A 7,127-nucleotide genomic window follows, 5' to 3' on the forward strand; every position below is an offset into this window, starting at 1 on the left:
ACACCGAGTGGTACATTAAGGACATAAGCCTTCTGCGCAGCAATGAGGATAATCCTCAGTTGACGGACCCAGTCTGCATAATTTCTACTATCAACTTTCAACTAAATTTTCTCTAGGAACATATCTTAAACAGTAGAACTAAAGTGTAAGCTACGACATAATTTGCAAATACCTTTTGACTATGTTCATGATAATTAAGTTCATCTAATTATTTAATGAACTCCCACTTAGATAGACATCCCTCTAGTCATCTAAGTGATACATGATCCGAGTCAACTAGGCCGTGTCCGATCATCACGTGAGACGGACTAGTCATCATCGGTGAACATCTTTATGTTGATCGTATCTACTATACGACTCATGTTCGACCTTTCGGCCTCTTGTGTTCCGAGGTCATGTCTGTACATGCTAGGCTCGTCAACTCAACTTAAGTGTTTCGCATGTGTAAATCTGGCTTACACTCGTTGTATTCGAATGTTAGAATCTATCACACCCGATCATCACGTGGTGCTTCAAAACAACAAACCTTTGCAACGGTGCACAGTTAGGGGGAACACTTTCTTGAAATGTTAGTGAGGGATCATCTTATTTATGCTACTGTCGTTCTAAGCAAATAAGATGTAAACATGGCAAACATTGCATGCAAATCATAAAGTGACATGGTATGGCCAATATCATCTTGCGCATTTGACCTCCATCTTCGAGGCGCGGCATGAACACCATCGTCACCGGCATGACACCATGATCTCCATCATCATGATCTCCATCATCATGTCTTCATGAAGTTGCCTCGCCAACTATTACTTCTACTACTATGGCTAACGGTTAGCAATAAAGTAAAATAATTACATGGAGTTTTCATTGACACGTGGGTCATAAATAAATTAAGACAACTCCTATGGCTCCTGCCGGTTGTCATACTCATCGACATGCAAGTCGTGATTCCTATTACAAGAACATGATCAATCTCATACATCACATATATCATTCATCACATCCTTTTGGCCATATCACATCACATAGCATACCCTGCAAAAACAAGTTAGACGCCCTCTAATTGTTGTTGCATGTTTTACGTGGCTGCTATGGGTTTCTAGCAAGAACGTTTCTTACCTACGCAAAACCACAACGGTGATATGCCAATTGCTATTTACCCTTCATAAGGACCCTTCTCATCGAATCCGATCCGACTAAAGTGGGAGAGACAGACACCCGCTAGCCACCTTATGCATCAAGTGCATGTCAGTCGGTGGAACCTGTCTCATGTAAGAGTACGTGTAAGGTCGGTCCGAGCCGCTTCATCCCACAATGCCGCCGAATCAAGATAAGACTAGTAACGGTAAGCAAATTGAACAAATCATCGCCCACAACTACTTTGTGTTCTACTCGTGCATAGAATCTACACATAGACCTAGCTCATGATGCCACTGTTGGGGAACGTGGCAATAATTCAAAATTTTCCTACGTGTCACCAAGATCAATCTAGGAGATACTAGCAACGAGAGAGAGGGAGTGCATCTTCATACCCTTGAAGATCGCTAAGCGGAAGTGTTACATGAACGCGGTTGGTGGAGTTGTACACGCAGCGATTCAGATCGCGGTCGATTCCGATCTAAGCGCCGAACAACGGCGCCTCCGCGTTCAACACACGTAAAGCCCGGGGACATCTCCTCCTTCTTGATTTAGCAAGGGGAGAGGAGAAGTTTAGGGAGAGCTCCGTCAGCACGATGGCGTGGTGGTGATGGAGCTCGTGGTTCTCCGGCAGGGCTTCGCCAAGCGCTACGGAGGAGAGGGAGGAGGTGTAGGAGAGGGGGAGGGGCTGCGCCAGGGGAAGGGTTTGTCGCGTCTGGAAGCCCTCCCACCCCCACTATTTATAAGAGAAGGGCAGAGGGGGCCGGCCCCTTCAGATCCCATCTAGGGGAGGGGTGGTGGCCAGGGAGGGAACCCTAGATGGGTTTTGGGCGCCCCCACCCATAGGAGACTTGCCCCCTAAGCCAGGAGGGGAGGCTGCCCTAGGGGAGGTGCCCCCACCTCTCCTGGTTACGCGAGATGGGGTGGGAGGGGCGCACAACCCCTTAGTGGGCTGGTGTGCCCCTTCCCCTTGGCCCATAAGGCCCCCCAACACTTGCCGGGGCCTCCGAAACCACTTTCGGACACGCTGGTCGTCACCCGGTACTCCCGGAACAATTCCGGACTCCAATACCCTTCGTCCAATATATCGATCTTCACCTCCGGACCATTCCGGAACTCCTCGTCATGTCCGGGATCTCATACGGGACTCCGAACAACCTTCGGTAACCACATACTATTTTCCATAACAACTCTAGCGTCACTGAACCTTAAGTGTGTAGACCCTACGGGTTCGGGAACCATGCAGACATGACCGAGACATCTCTCCGGCCAATAACCAATAGCGGGATCTAGATACCCATATTGGCTCCCACATGTTCCACGGTGATCTCATCGGATGAACCACGATGTCGGGGATTCAATCAATCCCGTATACAATTCCCTTTGTCTATCGGTATGTTACTTGCCCTAGATTCGATCGCCGGTATCCCCATACCTCGTTCAATCTCATTACTGACAAGTCTCTTTACTCGTTCCGTAACGCATGATCCCGTGGCTAACTCCTTACTCACATTGAGCTCATTATGATGATGCATTACCGAGTGGGCCCAGAGATATCTCTTCGTCATACGGAGTGACAAATCCCAGTCTCGATTCGTCCCAACCCAACAGACACTTTCGGAGATACCTGTAGTGCACCTTTATAGCCACCCAGTTACGTTGTGACGTTTGGTAGACCCAAAGAATTCCTACGGTATCCGGGAGTTGCACAATCTCATGGTCTAAGGAAATGATACTTGACATTAGAAAAGCTTTAGCAAACGAACTACACGATCTTGTGCTACGCTTAGGATTGGGTCTTGTCCATCACATCATTCTCCTAATGATGTGATCCCGTTATCAATGACATCCAATGTCCATGGTCAGGAAACCATGACCATCTATTGATCAACGAGCTAGTCAACTAGAGGCTTACTAGGGACATGTTGTGGTCTATGTATTCACACATGTATTATGGTTTCCGGTTAATACAATTATAGCATGAACAATAGAAAATTATCATGAACAAGGAAATACAATAATAACCATTTTATTATTGCCTCTAGGGCATATTTCCAACATCGAGCATATCTAATAAAGTGCAGTTACGACGTTCGGACACACCATTATGCTGTGGTGTTCCAGGTGGCGTGAGTTGCGAAACTATTCTACATTGTTTCAAATGAAGACCAAACTCATAACTCAAATATTCACCTCCACGATCAGATCGTAGAAACTTAATTTTCTTGTTACGATGATTTTCCACTTCACTCTGAAATTCTTTAAACTTTTCAAATGTTTCAGACTTATGTTTCATCAAGTAGACATACCCATATCTGCTCAAATCATCTATGAAGGTAAGAAAATACCGATACCCGCCATGAGCATCAACACTCATCGGACAGCATACATCAGTATGTATTATTTCCAATAAGTCTGTTACTCGTTCCATTGTTCCAGAGAGCGGAGTCTTAGTCATCTTGCCCATGAGGCATGGTTCGCAAGCATCAAGTGATTCCAAAAGCCCATCAGCATGGAGTTTCTTCATGCGCTTTACACCAATATGACCTAAACGGCAGTGCCACAAATAAGTTGCACTATCATTATTAAACTTATATCTTTTGGCTTCAATACTATGAATATGTGTATTACTACTATCAAGATTTAGTAAAAATAGACCACTCATTAAGGGTGCATGACCATAAAAGATATTACTCGTATAAATAGAACAACCATTATTCTTTGAATTAAATGAATAACCGCCTCGCATCAAACAAGATCCAGATCTAATGTTCATGCTTAACGTTGGCACCAAATAACAATTATTCAGGTCTAAAACTAATACCAAAGGTAGATGTAGAGGTAGAGTGCCGATGGCGATCACATCGACTTTGGAACCATTTTCCACGTGCATCGTCACCTCTTCCTTAGCCAGTCTTCGCTTAATCCGTAGCCCCTGTTTCGAGTTGCAAATATTAGCAACAGAACCAGTATCAAATACCCAGGCGCTATTACGAGCATTAGTAAGGTACACATCAATAACATGTATATCAAATATACCTTCACTTTGCCATCCTTCTTATTTGCCAAATACTTGGGGCAGTTCCGCTTCCAGTGACTAGTCCCTTTGTAGTAGAAGCACTCAGTCTCAGGCTTAGGTCCAGACTTGGGCTTCTTCACTTGAGCAGCAACTTGCTTGCCGTTCTTTTTGAAGTTCCCCTTCTTCCCTTTGCCCTTCTTCCTGAAACTAGTGGTCTTGTTGATCATCAACACTTGATGCTCCTTCTTGATTTCTACCTCCGCAGCTTTTAGCATCGCGAAGAGCTTGGGAATTGTCTTATCCATCCCTTGCATATTATAGTTCATCACGAAGCTTTTGTAGCTTGGTGGCAGTGATTGAAGAACTCTGTCAATGACACTATCATCAGGAAGATTAACTCTCAGTTGAGTCAAGTGGTTGTGGTACCCAGACATTCTGAGTATATGTTCACTGACAAAACTATTCTCCTCCATCTTGCAGCTGCAGAACTTATTGGAGATTTCATATCTCTCAATCCGAGCATTTGCTTGAAATATTAACTTCAACTCTTGGAATATCTCATATGCTCCATGACGTTCAAAACATCGTTGAAGTCCCGGTTCTAAGCCGTATAGCATGGCACACTGAACTATTGAGTACTCATCAGCTTTGCTCTGCCAGGCGTTCATAACATCTGGTGTTGCTCCTGCAGCGAGCTTTGCACCTAGCGGTGCTTACAGGACGTAATTCTTCTGTGCAGCAATGAGGATAATATCAAGTTACGGACCCAGTCCATGTAGTTGCTACCATCATCTTTCAACTTAGCTTTCTCTAGGAATGCATTAAAATTCAACGGAACAACATCACGGACCATTTATCTACAACAACATAGACATGCAAAATACTATCAGGTACTAAGTTCATGATAAATTAAAGTTTAATTTAATCATATTAAGAACTCCCACTTAGATAGACATCCCTCAAGTCATCTAAATGATTACGTGATCCATATCAACTGAACCATGTCGGATCATCACGTGAGATGGAATAGTTTTCAATGGTGAACATCACTATGTTGATCATATCTACTATATGATTCACGCTCGACCTTCTAGTCTCAGTGTTCCGAGGCCATATCTGCATATGCTAGGCTCGTCAAGTTTAACCCGAGTATTCTGCTTGTGCAAAACTGGCTTGCACCCGTTGTATGTGAACGTACAGCTTATCGCACCCGATCATCACGTTGTGTCTCGGCACGACGAACTGTGGCAACGGTGCATACTCAGGGAGAACACTTATACCTTGAAATTTAGTGAGAGATCATCTTATAATGCTACCGTTGAACTAAGCAAAATAAGATGCATAAAGGATAAACATCACATGCAATCAATATAAGTGATATGATATGGCCATCATCATCTTGTGCCTTTGGTCTCTATCTCCAAATCACCGTCATGATCACTATCGTCACTGGCTTGACACCTTGATCTCCATCGTAGCATCGTTGTCGTCTCGCCAACTATTCCTTCCATGACTATCGCTACCGCTTAGTGATAAAGTAAAGCAATTACATGGCGATTGCAATTCATATAATAAAGCGGCAACCATATGGCTCCTGCCAGTTGCCGATAACTGTATTACAAAACATGATCATCTCATACAACAATTTATATAATCATGTCTTGACCATATCACATCACAACATGCCCTGCAAAACAAGTTAGATGTCCTATACTTTGTTGTTGCAAGTTTTACGTGGCTGCTACGGGCTTAGCAAGAACCGTTCTTAACTACGCACCAAAACCACAACGTGGTATAGTGATTGCTTTTTGATCTTCAGAAAGAACCTTGTTCATTGAATCCGATTCAACTAAAGTTGGAGAAACAGACACCCGCCAGCCACCTGTGTGCAAAGCACGTCGGTAGAACCAGTCTCATGAATGTGGTCATGTAATGTCGGTCCGGGCCGCTTCATCCAACAGTACCGTTGAATCAAGAAACAACTAGTGACGACAAGCAATATGTATATACCCACGCCCACAACTCCTTTTTGTTCTACTCGTGCATATAACATCTACGCATAGACCTGGCTCGGATGCCACTGTTGGGGAACGCAGTATTTCAAAAAAATCCTACAATCACGCAAGATCTATCTAGGAGATGCATAGAAACGAGAGGGGAGAGTGTGTCTACGTACCCTCATAGACCGAAAGCGGAAGCGTTGAGTAACACGGTTGATGTAGTCGAACGTCTTCGTGATCCAACCGATCAAGTACCGAACATACGGCACCTCCGCGATCTGCACACGTTCAGCTTGGTGATGTCCCTCGAACTCTAGATCCAGCTGAGGCCGAGGGAGAGTTTCTTCAGCACGACGGCGTGTTGACGATGATGATGAAGTTACTGATGCAGGGCTTCGCCTAAGCACTACGACAATATGACCGAGGTGGAAATCTGTGGAGGTGGGCACCGCACACGGCTAAGAAATAAACTTGTATGTCTATGGGGTGCCCCCTCCCCCGTATATAAAGGAGGGGAGATGGGGGCTGGTCGGTCTCATGGGGCGCGCCCCAAGGGGGTAATCCTACTCCTACTAGGAGTAGGTTCCCTCCTTTCCTAGTCCAACTAGGAGGGGAAGGAAAGAGGAAGAGGGAGAGAAGGAAAGGGCGCCCCCCCCCCAATTTGGATTGGGCTTGGGGGGCGCGCACCACCACCTGAACGCCTCCTCTCTTCCACTATGGCCCATGAAGGCCCGTTAACCCTCCGGGGGGTTCCGGTAACCCCCCCAGTACTCCGGAAAATGCCTGAACCTATCTGAAACCTTTCCGGTGTCCAAACATAACCTTCCAATATATCAATCTTTATGTCTCGACCATTTCGAGACTCCTCTTCATGTCTGTGATCACATCCGGGACTCCGAACAACCTTCGGTACATCAAATCACATAACTCACAATACATATCGTCATCGAACATTAAGTGTGCAGACCCTACGGGTT

This window comes from Triticum urartu, chromosome 1A, assembly GCF_056163025.1.
Source record: "Triticum urartu cultivar PI428250 chromosome 1A, HENAU_Tu73, whole genome shotgun sequence".
Taxonomy (NCBI): Eukaryota; Viridiplantae; Streptophyta; class Magnoliopsida; order Poales; family Poaceae; genus Triticum; species Triticum urartu.